The sequence below is a fragment of the Cupressus sempervirens genome, chromosome 10 (genome assembly GCF_028749045.1).
Source record: "Cupressus sempervirens isolate cs-2001-9-10 chromosome 10, ASM2874904v1, whole genome shotgun sequence".
NCBI lineage: Eukaryota > Viridiplantae > Streptophyta > Pinopsida > Cupressales > Cupressaceae > Cupressus > Cupressus sempervirens.
Genome location: NC_143127.1, coordinates 830,091,365 through 830,114,865, shown reverse-complemented (window position 1 = coordinate 830,114,865; position 23,501 = coordinate 830,091,365). Strand labels below are relative to the sequence as shown.

The window sequence follows — 23,501 nt, the reverse complement described above, 5'->3', positions numbered from 1 at the left end:
TTTCCTATACTCACCTTTCAAAGTTCCTTTCACACATGATGACTCATATTTCCTACGAATATCTTCATCTCCTAATTTCTTGACATTCTTCTAAACTGCAGATTTTTTAATTTGTGTGGTAATATATCCTATTAATTGACATAGAACTTGGGCTAGAGATGGACTGATTTACTAAGAAGATTTGAATGTGTTAAAAAAGGCTAATCCAAAATAGAGAAAAGACTCAGCTTCTTAAAAATAGTCTTATTCAAGCCATTTTTTGGATGACTCCCTTCCTCAAGTTTACCCAAAGTTGGAGAGTTTAGCTAAAGTTGGAGGTATGTCATCAAAACCTAGAGAGATAGTCCATTCCAAGTCATTTTGTTTCACTTTCCACTTAGTCTTTATGGTTTTCTTAGAGAGAGTCTAATTACTATAGTTCTAATGTAGTTGTGCTAATTAAAAGACAATTTTTTTCAAAGCCAATCTCTGCTAATTTTTCTCTTTGATTTCAAGATTTTCATATTAGAATGAGGTCTTTTCACTAGTGGACAGTCGACTAGCTACAATGAGGACCCATATGACCCCCATGCCATGGCCTTTTCAACCAAATTAGACTTTTGTCATCAAGAAAAAATAACTATTTCAAAAGAAACATTAGAGGTAAATATTAGTCCAATTTGAAAAGCACTTAGTTTGCTCCTATTATTGATTAAATGAGACATGCTTGTCATTAGAGGTAAATTTTCTATTGTGAAACATGCACATCCATCTGAAGGATGTTTATCATGTCCGTACTCAAAATCAGGAATTTTTTTAAGAAATAGATTGGAGGTTGTTTCTAATGTCTAACAAATAGCCTAAATACATGTCAAGATATTTCTTTAGGAAGATATTAAATGTATGATTTGATTCAACTATTGGCTACCTAATTCATGGATGTTGTGTTTTCTTATAGAATGCCTTGTATGTTAGTTGGCATGTTTGTCATAAACCAAGTTAAATGTTTTTATTATCTTCAAGGAAGACATTACTTAAATCTATTAAATCATACTTTTTGTTGATGCAGGTAGAGAGTGCCATACTTGCATTGAATTGTAATTTTGCAATTTTGAATATAATTAATGGTGCTTTGGAATCCCCTGGCTGGGTATTCTTGATGGTTTTTTTGTAAGTTAGTCTATTATCATTGTTAGTGAGGTAGTATTCTATTTTTGAATATTTTTCTTTTAAATTGAATTCACTAGGATCTTTGCACCATAATTGCTTCTTGTAGTATGATTTTTAATACTTCTAGTATGTTGATTACATGTTTTTTTATCTGTACAAGATTGGAGATGAGACTTTCATTATTGCTACACTCATGGCAATGTGTCATCCATAGTCCATTGTCTTTTCTGGTGCTCTTAGTGCACTTATTGTTATGACTATAAGTAAGATAGTTACTCTAGCATTGTATATTTCTGGCATCAGTTTTAGAATACAGTTCTTAATGGAAGTGATTTTGGTAAAGACATCTTTGTCTCATTCAAATGGGGTTAGGCTTGAGCAAATACTAAATTGATTTAATTTGTGCGATGTTGTGAGTGAAGGTTCTATCAACTGGATTAGGGTAAATAGTTCCAAATTTGATCTCAAGGAAGCACACGAATAGTGCTGCTATAGGTAGGTAAGTGTACATACTATTCTAATGAGATACTATTCGAATTTCTTTTTGCATAGATTTGCATTTGATCAAAACTTTGCAATATAATTACTCTACCTATTTTTGCAGATATAATGTTTCAGTATAATGACTGTGCTCTAGTATATTACTAAACATCAGAATAAAATGAATTGAATTTTAATTTCCTAGTATAAAATATTATTGGCTCCTTGAATTCTAATTGCTAATGCTTTGTGTGAGATCTATCAATTATTGGGAGAAGAGGCCTGAAATGTAATTTAATAGTTAGATATAGTATTGGGAATATTTTTACTTGCTTGCTATAAAATTGTATATCTTTAATAACCAGTGATTCTTTTGACTGATTGACTTGAGGATCCACTCTTCTTGATAAGACATTTTTCTCTAGGGACTTTCTTACCCTCCAATGAGTGTAGTGGTTTCCTATCTTGCTTCTATCTTAGCATTTGTTTTAATTCTCACTAGATTCTATATGGAAGTTCATAAAACAATCTTTTCTTATTTAATTGATTTGAACCAACAAGTTTTTTTCTTCACTTCAAAAACTTCATTTTGGTAAAAATAAATTTAAAATACCAACTACCTAATGTTATAGGCATTATATTGACTGTCAGTGTCTGCATATTATCTTCTTGTTCAATATCTATCTTCTGGCACATACCAGCTATTTTTTCATGTTAGAAAATCTTATGAACTATTTAGAATTGATCAAAGAAGTTGGCTTCTCAAATGTGATGTATTTCAAGGGATAACCTTAGAAACATTGATCTCAGATATTAATTTGGGCTTTGGCAAAAGAAAATAATACTTTTGTGACACCTTTCTCCTCAACTAATGCCAATAATTACATCACATTTAACTTATTGCAGTAATAATATAGTACATGTTCATCTAACAATATTATTACTACAATTATCAGTCAAAGAATTCTGATTAATGATAAATAAATGTCAACATTCTAATGTTATTATTACAATTCACAACAATTTCAACTTTAAAACAAAGCACTATGGTAGGAACATGATGTAGCTGCATCCTCATGTTAAAAATTTAAGATGAGGGATTAAACTCTCAAAAAATTTCCAAAGTTGCATGTTTGTTTGTTGTAGATGAATATTTTATCTAAATTTTTTCTAATACTTTTCATTTTGCACATTTTTAAATATTTCAGGATAGGCAATTTGGTGATGATGAAGCAATGGCTTTAGATGAAACATTTTGTTCTACATTAGAGTATGGGTTGCCACCAATTGGTGGATGGGGAATGTGAATAGATCATCTTGGTATGATTTTGACTGACTCCTAGAATATTAAGGTCATTTCTATTTGCTTCATTGCTTATTTCTAATGACACATAATTGATGGAAGAACTAATAACTATACACCATTTTCAGGAAATCTTGCTCTTCCCTACAATGAAACCTCAAGAAGATAATTCCTCCAAAGGTTAGGTTTTTATTTATAAATCATGGTGAAGCTACTGAGGCTTTACTAATTGTTTTTGAACATGAAAGGGAATTTATTATTCACTGTATTTGATGCCAATTTATTTGGAAACTTACAATTGGACAAAATTTTGGCTCCAATATAAGTTTTGTAGTGGAAAGTTGGATTTCTTTTGGTTTGTGTCAATTCTTACTTTTAATTGAATGGCATTCCTGTAGTGCTGCTAAAGTGATGATTGAATGCTATATAGAATTTATTCCTGTCTTAAGGGAGAAAGCAATTGGAATACAAGGTGAAATATAAAGGAAGTTCTTTAGATTGACAAGTGCAACTATGATTTCCATAACAATTTGAAGAAACTGAAGTACTTTTCAATCATTAAATTCTAAAAAAAGAGAAAAATGACTGCACAAGTAAACTTCAAAAGTAGTTGTTCCATAGTAAACTTCAAAAGTAGTTGTTCCAGTGTTGAAGTTCTTATGGAATAAAATTCATAATTTTCATATAGTGTTGTTTAGTTTAGGATACTTTTCTTCTCCAACTTATGTGTTGTATTGTACTATACTTTGAAAACTGACTATCATGAATATGAAATTCCATTGTTACTTTGATTATATAATATATCATTATTCACAGTTGAAAAAATTTCTGTCAACTTTGGCAATATCAAGAGTGGATAATGAGGCATGTTACACTTGAATAGTTCTACTTTTGCTTACATTCTTAGATTCTTTCATTTCAAAGAATACATGTCAATGCTATATGTTTATGTTCTTCTTTGGTCCATGATGTATCAAGCAATAATTTCTTATCCAAGCCATTTAATTTGCAACCTTTTAAATCTCTCCAAAGATAAAGTTGGAGCAAGAGAATATTTCTTCTCAAAGGTGTCCTCTAATTGTAAAGAAAACTCAAAGGTGTCCTCTAATTGTAAAGCATCTACTTTACAATTAGTGGATACCTTTGAGAAGAAAAATTCTCCTGCTCCAACTTTATCTTTGTAGAGATTTAAAAGGTTACAAATTAAATGGCTTGGATAAGAAACAATTTCTTGATATAGCATAAAAAAAAATTCAACCAAACATTGGTGGAAATTTCGACCAATTCTTGATAGTTTTCTACCAAGAATTGGTCAAAATTTCCACCAATTCTTAAAAAATTCTACCAAACATTGATGGAAATTTTGACTAACAATGAAAAATTAGAGCTTGCAAAAATTTAAAATTTTCAATGAATGTATTGGTCAATATTTTGACCAACTCGCAGGTTGGTCAAAATTTTGACGATAAAATTTATTACAAATTGTTTGGTCAAAATTTCAACCAACTTGGGTCAAAATTTTGACCAAAATTCATTAAAAATTGAGTCCAAATTTACTAGTGTAGAGGGGTGGGGGTGAATCATTTATAAGGAACTTATCAATCTTATTAACCTTAAAGCATGTGAACAATATAATCAACAAACATAACAAGATACTCATACACAATAACACCATATATGTTAACTAGGGAATCTTTTAATTGAAGGAAAAAACCCAATGGGTATGGTACCCACAAAATGATGTACTAATATAAATGTTCCTTATTAGAGGATGGACTCTATTAGGAGCCAATAAAATACATTCAGTACATATGGGTCCCTATTAAGAGACTTTGAATCCCTATTAGGAGACTCCAACCCTGTTAGGACTTGTAGAAGGCAAATGGACTCACTATCCAAACAAATTTAAGGCCAAGATCACTGAACTCACTATTCAACTGATATTCATATTTTTCTTTGCAAAATAATAGAAATGAATTGTACTTTTACTTCCTCTATCATGTCCATTGGACTTCCTTTTCTGATCTCGATACCATATCACGAACCTGACATCTAACAATCCCTTGGAACTCTTACTCGCATTACCAAATACTTTACATATCACACTTGAATACACACTTCACCAAAAGGTCAATAAACTTCCTTTATACCATATCCTCAAATTAATTTTTTGAGTTATCCTTGAGGCTTTCTAGTTCATTATAATAGGACCTCTTTTAGATAATTAATTATTTTAAAATTACACAACATTGTTAGCTCACAATCTTTAGAACTTCTTACTGTGTAACCTCGTACCTTGCACACTCATTGATCTCATCATCAAGATATCTATTATCACTTTCTTACTGCACATATCACTATTGGAATTTGATTGAAAAGATCATTCATGAATTATGAGATTGTTGAAGAAGTATGTTTCAATCATTTTTTTGTCATTGATGTCAAACCTACTATTTTTTGGTGAGAAAATTGCTTATAAGATCCAAGAACTATCACTTACTTGATTGATTACGAGGATTTAATCAATAAGATGTAACAACAACACTTAGAGGAAAGGTTGATTTATGATATTGTAATGAAGTGCAATGATTAGTTAAGAAAATAGTGAAATAATATATTGGCAATATACTAGAAGATACAAATGTTGGCTACACTTAAGAACTTAAGAAAAACAAGTTATAAAAAAGACTATTTGCAAAGCCTAAATAAAGTCTTTAGTGGGTGTCAAAAAAAGTTAGTTCATGCTGAGTAGATTTCCAGAATCTGTTGAGTAAATAGAAAATCTAGTGTCTGCCGAGTAACTTATTTGGTGTCAAGAAAAATGTAATAGGTGTCGAGCATTAGTAAAACATAGTTGATACCGAGTGAAAATGTAGTAGGTGTCGAGTAACATAAGAAGTGTCGAGCATTAGAAAGTCAATAGTGTCAAGTTGTTGCATTATTTGAAAAGTCAAAGATTTGCTAGATCTAAGTTGATAAGTTTGTTACCTTGAATTTTGTGAACCAAATGGAAGATAAGGATGTTGAGCTAGTGGTACAAAATTCTAGGTTAACCATGTATAGGTGAATACAGGTGGGTTCCACATGATGTTTCTAGAAGAAACATGATAAGGGGAAGATACATCATAGCTTACCTAATCCATTCAAACCCAAAATGAGAGTGGGAAATTAGAGTAGGAAAAGTATTCTAAACTCTTACTTAAGGAATTATAGGTCAAGAAGCAAAACAAGGTTGGAGAGAGTGTGTGGTGTCAAGGTTAAGGCATTGAGAAGGAAGAATATAGTACAATGACTGTTCTTCGATAAGTGACCATAGGAGTGACTGTATTGGCACAATGAGCAAGGAGGTTCAAGGAGATAGAAGCTTGAAGAGTGGAAAAGTTGTCAAAACTATAGAGATTGAAAGCTAAGTAGAGTTGTAAACTAAATAGAGATATCAAATATACAAGTTATGTTGTAAGTTAAACTAGGTCAAAAAGCCCTTATTGTTACTCTCTAGCAATTGTATCAGTTAGGGAAAATCCTATGGTCTTAGCTTGGTCCAACAACAATTGAGAAATCCTTTAATAGGGTGACATTCCAAGTGACTGTTCTAAAGTCCTTTAACCAAGCTCACTCCTAATAGGGTGGTTGAAATCCCTTAACCGGTTAACACCTAATAGTGTGTTTTGTGGCCTTTAACAAGGTAGGCATTTCACAAGGCATCACTTTAGAAGAGTGAGAAACCAAGTAGCATGTTACTAGTGATTTTTTCCAAATTAGGTTTTGACATAAATCATTGTGTTATGTGTTGATCTTTCATGTTTTATTGCTACATCAGTAACCTACAAGTTTAGATTGATAAGCTTGGATGCATGAATGTTTAATGGGCTCACTAGGATAAGTGAAAACTTTTAATGGACCTTGAGTAACTAATTCACCCCCCTAGTTACTCTAAAGAATTATAACAATTGGTATCAAAGCCATCTACTGATTTAGTTTAAAGGTACTATAAGCACAAAGATCAAGATATTTAAGAGAGAATTTCACAAGCTTAATAGAGACAACTTCGCTACATGGAAAATTTTAATGAAGCTACACCTTGGATAAATAGGTGACCATGCACAAAGCTCAATTAAAGTGGAACATGCTGATCCAACTAGTGTCCCTACTATTGAAGATATGAAAAAGTAGAAGGAGCACAATCAGGCAATGTTGTAGATTGCCTCTACTCTCAGCTATGCTAAATTTGATGACATCAAGGGATGTATAACTACATTCAATATGTGGGAAGCTCTAACAAATATTTATGTAGGAGATAAGAATGTCTAAAGAGAAAAAGCATAAAGCCTCGGAGAAAAGTTTGATGACATGAGAATGGAGGAAGGTGAAAACATTGCTTAATATGCATCCAAAATAAATGAAGTAGTAAGTGCAATAAGAAGTTTTGTTGGTCATCTAGATGATGAAACTATTCCTAGCAAAGTTTTAAAAACCTTTCTTCCTATCTATGTTATTAGAGTATCATCCATCCAAGAACTGAGATGTGTACCAAGAAACAAACGATCTCTTGAAGGTATAGTGGGAAGACTCATTGCATTTGAGTTATCCAACTTTGACAACTACAGGCCAGAGAGTCTTGAGTCTACATTCAAGGCTAAGTTTCTGCTCAAATATTTTGATGAAAAGAAGCAAATGAAGAAGATAAGGATAAAGTATGTTTCTAATGACAGTGACACTAAAGAAAATGTTGAACAGTTGGAAGCATTGCTAGCAAGGAGGTTTCATAGAGGAAAAGGTAAATCTAAAGGTAAGTTGTCCATTATTTGTTTCAATTGCAATGAAGTAAGACATATTCCTACTAGGTTTGCAGAGAAGAGAAACTTCAAAGGAAATGACAAATACAAAGGAAAAAGAAGTGAAGATAGCAAAGAATACAAAGACAAAGGCAAAAAGTGCTACATTGCAAAAGTTGGTGACTCAGATGAAAATGATGATGAGGTAGTCTATGTTTCTATGAAGGATGAATTAGATGAAGATGAAACAACTACACTTGTAACCTATGTAAACAAGAATAACAAATGGATCATTGACAGTGGTTGCTCACACCACATGACAGGAGACAAAGGTAAGTTCACTACTTTAACCCATTATGATGGAAACAATGTTAGATTTGGTAATGATGCTCCATGTTTAATAAAAGGAAAAGGTTTAATTAAGCTCATAGTAAAGATTACATGTGACGATGAATATTATGTTAAAGGATTGAATTACAATTTGTTGAATGTGTCACAACTAAGCAATATAGGTTGCAAAGTTGAATTTGGAAACAAAATTACCAAGATTTTTGACACAATGGAAATTTGATAGGAAAAGGAGAAAAAAATAGGAGCAATCTATTTTACATAGATATTGATGATGTCACTTATCTTATTTTTAAAACTAATGATGTGTGGCTATGGCATAAAAGACTCTATCATATCAACTTTGATAACCTGATTAGCATCAGCAATATGAAGAAAGTAAGAGGTTTTACTAAACTAAAGAAGCCTGACAATATAATGTGAAAACAATGTCAGTTAGGAAAAATGACCAAGTCTAGTTTCAAAAGCAAAACCTATACTTCAAAAGATGTTTTAGATATTGTTCATACTGACTTGTGTGGACCTATTGAAGTACAAAGTTACAAAGGAGATAGATACATAGTGTTGTTTGTAGATGATTACTCTAAGATGATAACTGTCACTTTCTGAAAGCAAAAATATGACACTTTTCAAATGTTTAAGTGGTATTTGACAAGGGTTGAAAAAGAGACAGGTAAGAATCTAAAATGCCTGAGGTTAGACAGAAGAGGAGAGTTCACATCAAGAGAATTTGAGATGTTTTGTAATGACAAAGGAATCAAGAGATAGGCATCAGCACCAAGGGCTCCCCCACAACATGGAATTGAAGAGAGAAGGAATAGATCAGTGATGAATTGTGCAAGAATATTGATGATGGAGAGAAATGTTTCTCTAAAGCACTAGAGAGAAGCAGTAAGCACAACTGTCTACACCCTGAATCGAGTACAAATCAAGAAAGGTACAAATGAAACACCTTTTGAATTATGGTATGGTCACTCACCCAATGTAAAAAATTTCAAAGTATTTGGTTGTAAATTATATATTCTTAAAGATTCTAGAAATAGAAAATTTGATGCAAAGAGTGATGAAGGTATATTCCTTGGATACTCCACTAGAAGTAAAGCATTTGAGTGTTTAAATACTAACACTAACAAAATTGTGGAGAGTGCAAATGTAAACTTTGATGAGCATACATAAGTTCAAAATGATGAATCCATCAAAAGATCGAAATAATACAGATCATTTGTATACTTCTATGAAGGAATGCCTAATGAAGAAGAAGTTGCCAATCAAATAGTAAACTAGCAGCAAATCTTAGTATCTGCTGAGTCGCAACCAATAAATGTCGAGTTTCAGGATGAAGAAAATGCACATTTTGATTCTAAAATTAGTTTACATGAAGGAGATACTGAACTACCTAAAAGAGATGTGCACAATGACTTTGAAGTTGAAAGACCAAACATGGAAACAAGGATAGAACCAAGGCTATTCAAATATGTAAGAAGACACCACCCTGCTGAATAAATCATTGGGGACAAGGAAGCAAGACCAGTGAAAAGGAACAAATGAAGAAATGAATCATGTTTGCTGAGCAAGATAGAACCCAAGATAGTGAAAGATGCACTAGAAGATCAAGGTTGGTGTAAAGCTATGGAAGAGGAGATTGAATAGATATAGGAAAATAGAAACTTGGAATTTAGTTCCAAGACCAGCTGATAAGAATGTGATTGGTACCAAGTGGGTATTTAGGAACAAGCTAGATATGAATGGTTAGATAACAAGAAACAAGGTCAAACTAGTCTGCAAAGGTTATTCTCAAGAAGAAGGACTAGACTATTGGGAAACATTTTCCCCTATTGCAAGGATGGAAGGAGTAAGAACTTTACTTGCTTATGCTACTTACAAAGGTTTTAAAGTCTACCAAATGGATGTAAAGTTTGTCTTTCTAAATGGTATACTAGAAGAGGAAGTTTACATAGTACAACTAGAGGGATTTCTTGATGACAACAACAACAAGGATATGGTATAAAAATTGCATAAAGCACTCTATGGTTTGAAAAAAACACCTAGAGCTTGGTATGAGAGACTTCACAAATATCTTGTAAAGATTGGATTTGAGAGAACATATGACAATAGCAACCTATATATCAAGACTAAAAAAGGCAAAGACATTTTGATATCTGAAATCTTTGTTCATGATATAATATTTGGAGGAAAGGATGCCCTATGCAAAGATTTTGTTGATTAGATGAAACATGAGTTTGAGATGTCAATGCTTGGGGAAATAAAATTCTTTGTTGGATTGCAAGTTTATCAACTAAAATGTGGCATATTTGTGACCCAATCAAAATATATCAAGGACGTACTCAAAACATTTGGCTTAGAAGTTTCAAAATAGTCGATACACCAATGACAATAGGACATAAGTTATCCAAGAATGATGAATCAGCTAAAGTGAATCAGACAATGTACAAATCAATGATTGGAAAGCTATAGTATGTTGTAAATAGTAGACTAGACATTACATTATCTAATGGAATAGTAGCAATATTTTTTGCAAACCCAAGAGAAAATCATCTTATGGCAGTAAAGAGAATAATGAGGTACCTAAAAGGAACAGATGACTTTGGCCTATACTATAGAAAACCTAAAAAGTTTGAGTTGAAATCCTACACAAATGCGGATTGGGGAGGTAATATGGATGACAGAAAAAACACCAGTGGAGAAACACTCTTTTTATGTAGAAGATTAGTCATTTGGACTAGTAGAAAGAAAAGTTGTATGTCACAATCCATAGCTAAAGATGAGTATGTTGATGCTACCATAAATTGTACAAACATTGTTTGGATCAAGCATCTACTCAAAGGTATGAAGGAAGAGATAACTAAACTAATGATACTTTGTTGTGACAATACCATTGCCATCAGCATATCAAAGAATCCTATAATTCATGCCAAAACAAACATTAGTCACTTGGACTAGAAAAAAGAAAAGTTGTACCTCACAATCCATAGCTAAAGCTGAGTATGTTGCTACTACCATAAATTGTACAAACATTGTTTGGATCAAGAATCTACTCAAAGGTATGAAGGAACAAATAATTGAACCAGTGATATTTTATTGTAACAATACTAGTGCCATCAACATATCAAAGAATCCTATAATGCATGCCAAAACAAAGCATATTGCAATCAAGTATAATAATGTAAGAGAATTAGAGGAAGAAAAAGAGGTGAAGATGGAATATGTGAGTTCAAAGGAAAAAAAAATTGATATCTTCACAAAGCCATTACCTAAGGATGCATACGAATATCTTAGAGGTAAGTTGGGGGTAATACCCCTATCAAAGGTTGTTTGAGCAATAGCAGAATTGCCTTGCATCAAATAGGCTAATTGTTGAATGAAAAAAGTTGATGTAGAGGATCCTACTTTAGGTTTTTCTTGAAGTAATTAAAGTACTAAAATTCAAAATCAGTCACAATCATGGTGACAGAGAGAGACAATGGTAACTACAAAATCTACATCTACACAGTTAAAGATGTTAACCTATTATGTCTTTGGAATTGTTGTCAAAGAGGGAGAAATAAAAAAAATTGATCAAAATGGATGAAAAAGAAATGATAAGGGTGAAATTGATTAAGTTTGATGATGCAAAAGAAAAGAGGGAGAAATAGTAGAAAAATAGAGAGAGCTATAACAAAAAGGTAGAGAAAGGGATACATCAGCTAAGAGGGAGAAGCAAAGAAATTAATCAGGATAACAGATATAAGAGGGAGAAGATCAGCAAAAATAGTATGTATGAGAAAAAAAGGAGATATGAAAGCTGATTAAGATAGAAATGATAATAGATTTCTTTTTGGCATTGTCTTACTATTTTAACCTAGTTATGTTTTTCATTTTAGTAACTTGGTTGATCAGTTTGGTTTTCCATCAATGCCAAAGAGGGAGATTATTGGAATTTGATTGAAAAGATCATTGATGAATTAGTGATATTGTTGAAGAAGTATGTTTCAATCATTGCTTTATCACTAATATCAAACCGTTTTATTTTTTGGTAAGACAATTTCTTATAAGATCCAAGAACTATCACTTAGTTGATTGATGAAGAGGATTTAATCAATAAGATGTAACAACAACACCTAGAGGAAAGGTTGAGTTAGGATGTCGTAATGAAGTGCAAGGATCAGTTAAGACAATGGTGAAATTATGTATTTTCAATATACTTGAAGATACAAAGGTTGGCTACACTTAAGAACTTAAGAAAAACAAGTTATAACAAAGACTATTTGCAAAGCTTGAACAAAGTCTATCATGGGTGCTAAGCAAAGTTAGTTCATACCGAGTAGATTGCTAGTATGTGTCAAGTAAATGGAAAATCTAGTATGTGTTGAGTAACTTGGTACTGAGAAAAATGTAATAGGTGTCGAGCATCAATAAAACATAGTTGATGCCGAGTGAAAATGTAGTAGGTGCCGAGTAACATAGTAAGTGCCAAGCATCAAAAAGTTAATAGTGTCAAGCTGCTGCATTATTTTAAAAGTCAAAGATTCACTATATTTGAATTGATAAGTTTGTTACCTTGAATTTTTTGGATAGGATGGAAGATAAGGATGTTGAGCTGGTGGTATAGAATCCTAGGTTAACCATTTTTAGGTGAATACAAGTGGATTCCACATGATGTTTCTAGAAGAAACAAGATAAGGGGAAGGTACATGATATCTTACCTAATCCATTCAAACGCAAAATGAGAGCAGGAAAAGATTCTAAACTCCTACTTAAGGAATTATAGGTCAAGAAGCAAAAAAATGTTGGAGAGAGTGTGTGGTATCAAGGTGAAGGCACTGATAAGGAAGAACAGAGTACATAGACTATGCTGTGATAAGTGACCATAAGAGTGACTGTATTGGCACAATGAGAAAGGAGACTTAAGGAGATAGAAGCTTGAAGAGTGAACAAGTTGTCAAAATTGTAGAGACTAAAAGCCAAACAAAGTTGTGAAGTGAATAGAGATCTAAAATATACAAGTTATGTTGTAAGTTAAAGTAGGCAAAAAGCCCTTATTGTTACTCTCTAGCAATTGTATCAGTTAGGGAAAATCCTATGGACTTAGTTTGGTCTAACATCCATTGAAAAATCCTTTAATAGGGTGAAATTCCAAGTCAATGTTCCAAAATCCTTTAACTAGGCTCACTCCTAATAGAGTGATTGAAATCCATTAACTAGGTCACACCTAATAGTGTGTTTTGTACCCTTTAATAGGGTAGGCGTTTCATAGGGCATCACTTCAGAAGAGCGAGAAATAAGGTAACATGTTACTGGTGGTTTTTCCCAATTTGGGTTTCCACATAAATCATTGTGTTATGTATTGATCTTTCATGTTTTATTGTTGCATCAATTACCTACAAGTTTAGATTGATAAGATTGGATGCATGAATGTTTAATGGGCTCACTAGGATAAGTGAAAAGTTTTATTGGACCTTGAGTAACTAATTCCTACCCCCCCTCTCAATTACTCTAAATAATTCTAACAATCATGATTTTGTTTTTGTTAGGAGATACAATCTAAACATCAGAAACTACTTCTTAGGTACTCTATCTATATAATATTGTTCATAAATCAAACATATCTTTTGCATGTCTTTGACTCTCTCTATGTGACTTAGTCACTTCATCAAGACATAGTTTAGAATAATCTCCCACATGCTTAAGAAATTCTTAAGATACTCCCCCAAAGGAATACCATCAATATTCATGCTAACAAGGAACCCCAAGGAGGACCATTGAAAATCTTAGAGAACTGAATTGTGTTGATATTAACTTTGAAAAGCTCAATGACCATCTTGTTAAACTAAATCTTCTCCATCACTTTGAAGAGGAAGTAACAATTGATATGATCATAGGATTTTGATATGTCCATCTTAAGAGCCATCCCAAGCTTCATAGACTTCTCCATACAATGAATTATCTCATGAGAGGAGACAATTGTATCCAAAGTTTTTCATCCAAGAAAAAAAGCCTTTCTAAGAGGGGCTTATAAATAGATTTAGAAGAGGTTTGATGTGGTTGGTTAGAATTGTAGAAAAAAACTTTGTAAAATATGTTATACAAGCTTATTGGTCAGAAGTTCACAAGACTCTTAGGTTCTCAAATTTTAAGGACCAAAATAGTAAACATCTTGTTTAAATTTTTCAATAATTTTCCCATTCTTATAAAATCCCTAAAAAATTTGGTGGTTTCACTTTTAATGACTTCCCAAAAAAATTGGAAGAAGGGGGGTGGAAGCCATCAAGGGTAGTGACTTTGTAAGATTTCATTGAGAATATTGTCACCTTCATCTCCTCTTCAAAGACTAGGCTAAGGAGAATCTCATTGTCAACATTTTTTAAGATAGTAAGAAAGGTATTGAGTAGGTTCTCCCTAACCTCACCATCACTATTCATATTCTAGGAAGCCAAAGTATCCTCAAAGAATTGGGAAGATCAAGTTTTGAGCTCTTCAACTTTGGAGAGAAGGGTATTATTTGCATCAAGCAATGTGGTAATAAAATATCTCTTACAGTGGACCAACATTGATCTATGAAAGAATGATGTGTTTTTGTCTCCCTCTGTCATCCATTGAATTTTAGAGCATTTCTTCAAGTAGATTTCCTCTCGCATAATATTTTCCTTCCATTTTTCCTCTATTTGTATTCGTCCAGGTTGTCTTCAATAGTAATCCTCCCTACTTCTATGTTAACTTGTAGCATTTTTAGGTTCTCTTAAATGGCTACCTTGTACTTGAAGATGTTTCCAAATAGGATTTTATTCCATGAGATAACCTATCTCCTAATGCTCACCAAATTCTTAGTTAATTAAGAGATATTCATTCCTTCAACTTTAATATTCTACCACTCAAACACCATGTCTTAGAATTCAAGGTGAGAGTGTCACATTATTTCATATTGAAAGGGACTTGGTCCCTTCCAATTATTCTCTTTCCAAAGTAGAAGGATAGGGGAGTGGTTCAAGGCAGTATGGGGGATGATGTGAAGGAATGAGGCAAAGTTGAGATCCCATTGAGTAGAGCACAAAAATCTATCTAGATAGACCTAAAAATGATGTTATCATTTCATATTATTTGATGAAGTAAACTTAGCTCCCATGAGCTCCAAATCTACAAAGTCATTCCTACTAATAAAGCTAGCCATGTCCATGATACTATCATTGAAGTCCAAATACCCATCCAAACTCTTAGAGGGGAAGAGAGGGGTGTTGAAATCTCTGATATAGATGGTTTTTTAATCATTAAAAGGTGCCTTAGCATCAGTTATTTCCTCCAATATCATAAGTCTCCCAGACTGAGAGTTGGGGACATATATATTGAATAACAACAAGAAAAAATCATGATTATCAAACATGATAGAAAGGAAATTTTGTGAATGTGAAATGAGCATACATGAGAATAGGCACAGGTTCCAAAGAGTCACAATACCTCCAAATGTACCATTGGCTTCCACAGTGTAAATTCGCTATGAGCCAAATGTTTTTAATAATGTGGGAATATTATCATACCTCATATTTAACTCTTGCAAGAGTAGGATGTCCACTTTATTACTAAAAAAAATAAAATTCATAGAAAAATTCTTTTGGAGTTTGTTCAATCCTCATGTATTCCAAGATATGACTTTCATTTATTCCTTCTCCTTTGGGATCTTTCCAAAGTGGACTACTTTCCACTAGCAATTTCCATATTTGTAGCTTTAGTTCTCCCTAATATTTTATTATGTTGTCCCACCTTGGATTCACTTCCCACATTCAAATTGGGCTTCTAACACTTTTTTTTTCTTCCTAGACAAATTTATCCTCCTCAAAGAGCATCACATCCTTGGCCTTCATAACCAAGCTAGGATAGCCAACAAGAAAATCTCCCCATAGTTTCTTTATTATGTCATTTCTACTAGGGGTGCCAAATATTGTCAAATATCATTCTCCTTAGTAATATCAATAACCATAAACATGGGTTTTTCTAGAACCCCTTCCTCCATGGCTATTTGTCTCTATCCCTAGGTAGTATCTCAAATTTCTCCATTCTCTGTGGATATTTCTCCTTGATCCTAGGTGGGTTTTGGGGATTGTAGGAGATCATTGATCTCCATGGTAAATGGGTACCTCTCACCTTCTCCTATGATAGTTAACTTAAGTTTTTTGACCTAAGGAAAGGCCACTTGTGTGGGCTCAAAACATGTCTCATGGGTAGACAAGGAGGTACCCATCTCAATATTGATGACCTTATAAATTCTTATGAAAGAGATTTTTTTTCTTGTCCTTTTGAATGAAAGATTTACATTCTAGGTCCACATGCCCAAAATTTGATTAGTTTTGATAAAATTGGGTTACATTCTCATAAACCAACACATGGATTCTCTTAGCCCACTTCAGGTTGAGAGAGATGGAGGTGGGAAGGGGTCAGCTAGTAATAAATTGATCAAAATGCTATAAAACACTAGTTAAGTATGAGCTCTAATAAACTCATCTAGGGTGATGAAATGGCCCAAGGTTTCTCATATTTCCTTCAAAACCTGTTCATCCCAAAACTTGAGGTGAAGACTTGTGATCCTAACCTAGCCCAGGGCCAAATAGTATAGATTTTTTGTTGGTTCAAATTCTATTTTCCATCTATCTAGCAGAAGGTCATGCTTTCCATAGCTCATGATGCTGCTAGCATAGTATTGACATCACTCTCTCCAATGAACTTAAATAAGAAGATTCCTCCTAGTATTGCAGAAACCACCACACTACCTTTGAGTTTCCAATGAATACTCCATTTCCTCACCACCTCAATCAATGCTCTAAAAGATTGGAACCTTTCTACTAAGAAAATTTAGTAAGAGGAAGTGATGCTTTCATCCAAAGAGTCCTAGAGGAATATTTCAGGTCCCTTCACACGCATAACCACCATTGGGACATCACCCTTATTATCAATAATTTCCTTGAAAAATATATCATTCCACTATCTTCCAATAGCCTAGTGAGAGACCTTCAATAGGAAAGATTTCATAAAATCTAGATCGTCACTCTAACAGTCTGACATAGGAGGGGCAAGAGGGATGTCAACACAGTTAGCAAAAACTAGGGGTTACACCTGCATTGACTAGTTACCAAGAACCAAGAACAAGTTAGGGGGTCTAGGGTCAGAACCTCCCACGCTTGTCACCATTAAAGATCACAACCACCATAAACATAGACATGCATTAGTTGCAAAGTAGGAAAAAAAAAAGAGTTGAATTTATTTAATAAGATGTTAAATTAGTATCAGTCCATGTTATATCATAAGTTTAAAAAAAAAAAAGATTAAATAACATATTATCTTCTCTCAATTTTTTTTAAAAAAATTAGTTGTTTCATTATACTTGGAATGCATAAGAAAGTAGACACATAACTATGTTTACTTACTATACCTTGACATCTCATGAAATTGACCATGTTAGTAGATGCTTCATATCTACTTCCTATCATAGTCACATATACACTTGCAATAATGAAATTTCATTCACAATGTTAAACTCAAGGAGATAATATTTTAATTTAAATATTAAGAATCAATTTTCCCCTTTAAACTCATCTTTAATCACATATTGATCATGATTTACAAAAATAATCAATCATACATACCATCTAACGTGTGGTGCTCGCTAAGTAAGTCATCTAAGTGTACTTGTCAATCACCTATAATAGATTAGTGGATCCACTTTTTCCATTTATGTGAGACCTAGGCCCTTATGCCCATCTCATCACCATAATATTTCAAAACAATTTTAAGCAAAACAAATATTACATCATAATATATTAAGAATTCATAATCACATCTATGTAAGTGTGCTTAACCTACACATAGGGACAAGTTGTGATGTAAGTCCTTCTCACTATTTAATCATCACTAATAGATAAAAAAGGACAAGGATTCTTTCCTACCCAACCATGACATATTTCACTTCTTTGGAACCCTAAATAATACATAGAATTCCCAACCTTATAATTCCCATAAGTATCAAAATCAAACAAAAGGAAGGAGGTATCTGGTGCAATCATGAATTATACTACTTTTCCTAATATGTCTAATTAGACCAAATAATAGATGTGGTAGGGAGATGGGACTTGGGCGTTGGTCCCAACCTATATTAACAACATGGGTGAAATAATACCACCTCAAAAACAAGTTATTCACTTAGCCATTTCAAATACATTTAATAGAGACCACTCAAGCACCAAAAAAAGTATAAATGTATTCAAATAGAAGTATGTATACTCACATGAAAAATAAATCATCAATATAAACATATATTTTATATGTGGAAACCCTCAATGAGAGGATGAAAACCACAATGGGGATAATATACCCACTAGCATTTTACTGTAGATAAAATGTTACCCAATATAGAGGTAAAAATTGTTCCTTTAAGAGACACATGTATTTAACAATGCATGCAACCTATTAGGATTACAATCATCCTATTAAGGCTACCTTTTTACAAGATTGTAACACTCCTTCAAAGAGGCACCTTGTCAAAGGATTTATCATATGCTTGATACTGAAACATGTTCAATTAAGAGCTTACTAAATGATTACAATGGTTAGGGAGATGTAAATTGTGATCTAGAATATGTAGCATAGCTTTCCTAAAAGATCTCTAGTATATACCTTTAGAAGATAATTTGATCTTCCCTTTCTTCTTAGGCGATTGTGGAAATTGTATATGTATCACTATTCTTCTCTATATCCTCTTGCATATGTCTATAGTGCAAAAAGATGCTTTTGGGTTGATATAGTCTTTCATTTCGTTCCTCTATTCAACATCACTTGTTCTTTATTCCCTTCTTTTCTCAAATTGGTTCAGCATATATGCTCATACTTCTTGTCTCTCTATGTACATACTTGTGTGTCTTCATGTGCAAACTAACATCCACACCATTTTTTAGATGTATGATATCTTATATTTATTTGTGTCAAAACCTTATAAAATTATCCTACTAAAACTAGTGAGTTCAAAATTTCAATTCCATCAACAAGTGGTTCATGAACAACCCAGGAAACCTAAGTGATTCCAATCAATGACAACACTTTGTTGTCTCAATTATTTACAACACCAGCTACCCTTTTTAATGGCAAAGAGATCAGTAGAGTCAACACTCTCCCCCTTTGGCATTGATGAAAAAATGCATGATCCTTTTGATCTTGATCCACTTTTTTCTTCATCTATTATGGGATTGATAACAATAGAATCTAACTAGTAAATGGACTTGGCCATTTTCTTTGTCACTCCCCCTATGCTCATTCATCTATACTTAGCTCTATTTTCATTTTACTTTATTTTATATTTTCCTTTTAGTATGTTTAGCTCCCTTTTTGGGTCAACTCCCCTTTTTTCATATTTTCTCTCATCATCTCCTTGGTCTATTACTTGTCACTTTATTTCCTAATGTTATACTTTGCCTCTACATGATCTTCTCTTTGTCTACCCTTGTTCTTTTATCTTCTCCACATTTTTTCTTGACACTTTATCTCCCTCAAACTCCATCTCCCCTTTTCAACAATTATATTATCTCCCCCTTTTTATCATCAATGAAAAAGGGTCATAGAATATTCAGGTATCTTGTCTTTGTAGCATCCAGGTGTGTCTTCCATGACTAGTGTATATTCCTAAGTATTAGTACAAGAGTTGTGATCTCTGGTAATTCATTCTCCATATCTTAAAAGGTATCCATGGGATTGATGGATAGAATTTTCTCTTCTTCTTGTATATGTCCTTAGATAATTCCTATCACTAAGGATAGAAAGCATTACAACTGACAGAGTGTAGATGTACTCTTATATTCATCTGCAGTGATACTATTGATTAGATGTAGATTTTCTCGGATCTGGCCTATATCCTCAATTGTTGAAATTTTTGTGATGTCAAATGATTTTGGGTGACTTGTAGTGTTTTATGAGTCCTTTTTAGAGTTTCAACCAATCTCTCATATAATTTATTGAATCTGAAATTTTACTAGAATGGATGAAACATTCTTCAAAAAATCTATTGTACTGTCCTTTTCTCTTTCAAGTTCCTTTGTGTAGCGATCAATGAGTTTTATAATCTTATCCTCTTGTTTCCTCTTTCATATTTCACTAGTTGACTCCTTGATATATGTAGTCTTGATTAGTTTCTCAATTTGATCTATGAGATCTACATTTGTGTCATACTTATCATCAATAAGTAGACCTTTGATCACTTCTTTGTCTTTGATCAATGTTCATTCTTGTGCTTACTTCAAGTGAGATTGATTGATTTTTTTGAGAACTCAAACTAATTGATGATGGTGATCGATATCTTAATTTCTCATCTATTTTATTCTCCTTACATTTATAAAAAATTCTTCTTGAATTTTCTCAAGGTCTTCTACTTCTTGAGCATGTTTCTCAAATGGTGATCCTTCATAGGGATGGAAATATTCTCCTTTTCCTCCTTTTCATCTTTCTTTGTAATGGTTGTGTCTTTTCTAGCCATATTTTTCTCTTTATAGGTTTGGACTTAGTTGAGTCTTGAGGCATTTAAGTGACTATGATATCCATTTGGACTTTTCTAGAGCAGCTTTCTTGACTAGTGGGTCATCTTACTATTTCTTAGTTTCTTTGGTTGGTTCTTGTTGTACAAATCTAGTGATATTCTTTTTTGCACTCTTATTTTTTATGCTTAAATTATCTCGTTATGATATCAACACATCTATTTCATCCTTTTATTCTTCTATTCTAGGGGTTATCTCTATTCTTTGGAATAACTCCACTATAAGAGATTGTGTTCTCTTCTCTCCTAAGTGATGTAAGAGGGTTGAAATCAATAGGTATCTTTAGAATTTGTTCAAAATATCCCTCTGCCTCAGCTTCTCTAATAGATCTAATGGACATAATCTTCTTCTTCTTCCCCTACATCTAAATTCCCTTCCCTTTTGGATCTTCCAAAGTTTGAACTTTGTGTTTCTCACTTTTTGTTTGAGCACATATTAGTTTCATTTCTTCTTCTATGGAATTTCATCTTTTGACTACAAATTCAAATACTTCCTTTTATCCTAATGTAATTGTTAGTGCAACATTTTCTTAAATTCCAAATTCTTCAAAGTATTCATCCACATATATTTTCCTATCTAATAGAATACATTATGCTCTAACTTTAGTCAATGCATCATCCATAATTGCTTTGAGTTTACCAATTCCTTCTTGTCATCTTTTCCAAATGATATGCACTGATTCTTTATTACGTCAATTTTCACCATTTTTGGTGTCCTCTTGTAAGTTCTCATACTAACTAGTACAATGCTTATAGCATCATTTTGATCCTTTTCACTCATGAGAGAATATCTATACTTTATTGTGTTATAGTTTCCACTATGACCTATATTATTTACTATATCCTCAATTGAAAGTGGAGAGGTTTAAAATTTACTACCTCTTTTTATAGGTTTTCTCATCCTTGATGGTGACTCATCCATGGAAATATTTAATCTCCTTTTAATAGGAGAATGATTCTTGTTTCACCTTCTCCCCCCCCTCTTCTTGGTTGTATCCTCTTCATTATACTCTATTTTAGGTGAGGAAGACTCTCTTTCTGTGTTGACATTTATCTCTTCACCTTCCTACCTCCTTGGGCTTGGTGTCTCTGCACTAATAACCTTCTTCTTTTTTCTTCAACAAGAATGAGGTTTGGTTTTATCATTCATTTTTCTTCACCTCCTTCCTTCCTTTATGGTTTCATCTATTCCCTTCTCAATTTTTGTGATTACACTCCTCCTCTTTATGTTAGTGTTGTACATTCATAGCTTGGGATCAACAAGAATTAATGGTAGTAACTTAATATAGGGTCTATCCTCTTTGTTTTTCATCTCATACTGAAATTTTTAAGTTAATGTGTTCTAGGCTTCATACTTTGTATCATGTAGGTATCTCTCCAGGGTTTATAAAACACACCTTATTCTTATACTCCTTTACAAGAGTAAAGTGTATCCTTTCTTTTCTCCATATTACTTCCTTGAATCTATTAAAATATCTTTTGAACAAATCATATTTATTATCTTTCAGCATCAAATACATTTTTCAAATTTGTTTAGAAATGGACCTATCCTGTAATCAATTAACTAAACCCTAATCAGGGTATTTTCACTTAAAATGGAAGAATATACATACCAACATAGCTTGATATTTATATTGGCCTTCCTTGTGTTTTTCCTTTATCTTTTCTAGATTTTTCATTGTCCACTCATACAACCTTCTTCTTAGGTCAAGTGGGCCATCATTGTGAATAATCTGGTATGCTCCATGTACCATATCATAGGCTTCATTGTTTGGTATGCTATAAAAGTAGATTCATTATGAAATTACCATTGTAGCAAACAACCTCATCTCAGGGTCTAGTATATCATTGATGTCTAATAACTATCCTTCCTTCCTTTCTCTATTCATTCTAGCCACTTCCCAAAGTGTGACCTTTCCTATTTTAAGCTTCATTCTTGTATGTTTGAAACCTATTTCTTTATAAAGACTTTATTCATGATTATGTAGGGTCTTCTGAGCTATATGTATTCTTTGTATAATCTTTGTACTACAAACCAAGCCTATTCTTCCAAAATGAAGTCAGAAATATCTATTGCATGATCCAATGTGGTGTTCAATAGGTGTTGTCCTCCCTTCTTTAGTCTTCCATTCTCCATGAATTTATATAATACCTCATAAAAAATTACTCATAACTCCATGAATTTGGACTTTAAATATGCACTAACATGTTCAATTAGTATCACATTTGCATGAAGTGAGGATAGTGTTGTTGTTCAACTCCCTATGTCTCCCCTTAGTGAGGTAATTGCATAATCTAGCTCATCAAATTCTTTGTTTCCAATCAGCTCAACCTTGTGAATTCTATTTTCCATGATGCCTTTTGTGCTATTTTGAAACTAATATTCTCTTCTTGCTAACAAATTTTCATCTTTAGGTTATGGATTTCTTTGTGGGTAGAATGGCATGTAATTTCTCAGCTAGATTTTTCACAATTTTTTCTCAATTGAAGAGTTTGAGTTTTCAAAAGTGGTTGATTGAACCTTGTTAACCTATTTATACCATTCAAAAAATAATTATTAAAGGTTAAAATTAATTTACAATGAAAAAAAAAATGTTTCCTACCAATCATTTTGTAATTAATACCAATAACTTGTGTAACAATGGTCATAATTCTTAAACATTCTTGTCTCATCACAAGTTCCTCATGCTTCATTTGTGATTTTTTACCAATTTTGAATAGGGGATGAATGAATGATATTTTATTTCACACACAACCTATTATAATATTGAATTAGCTTAGTTTTCCTTGGAAGACTCACCTTCAACTGGTAAGCTTCCAACTTCTTTAGACTTGGCCACTTCACTCTCATTGACCTTCTTTGCCCATAATTTGTTAAAGTCTCTTT

General features: G+C 32.7%; 1 pseudogene; it reads right to left on the bottom strand.

Moving 5' to 3' along the window:
- The window catches only part of LOC149536532 (microtubule-associated protein TORTIFOLIA1-like), a 77,815-nt pseudogene that overhangs the window by 19,293 nt on the left and 35,021 nt on the right, over positions 1-23,501 (bottom strand).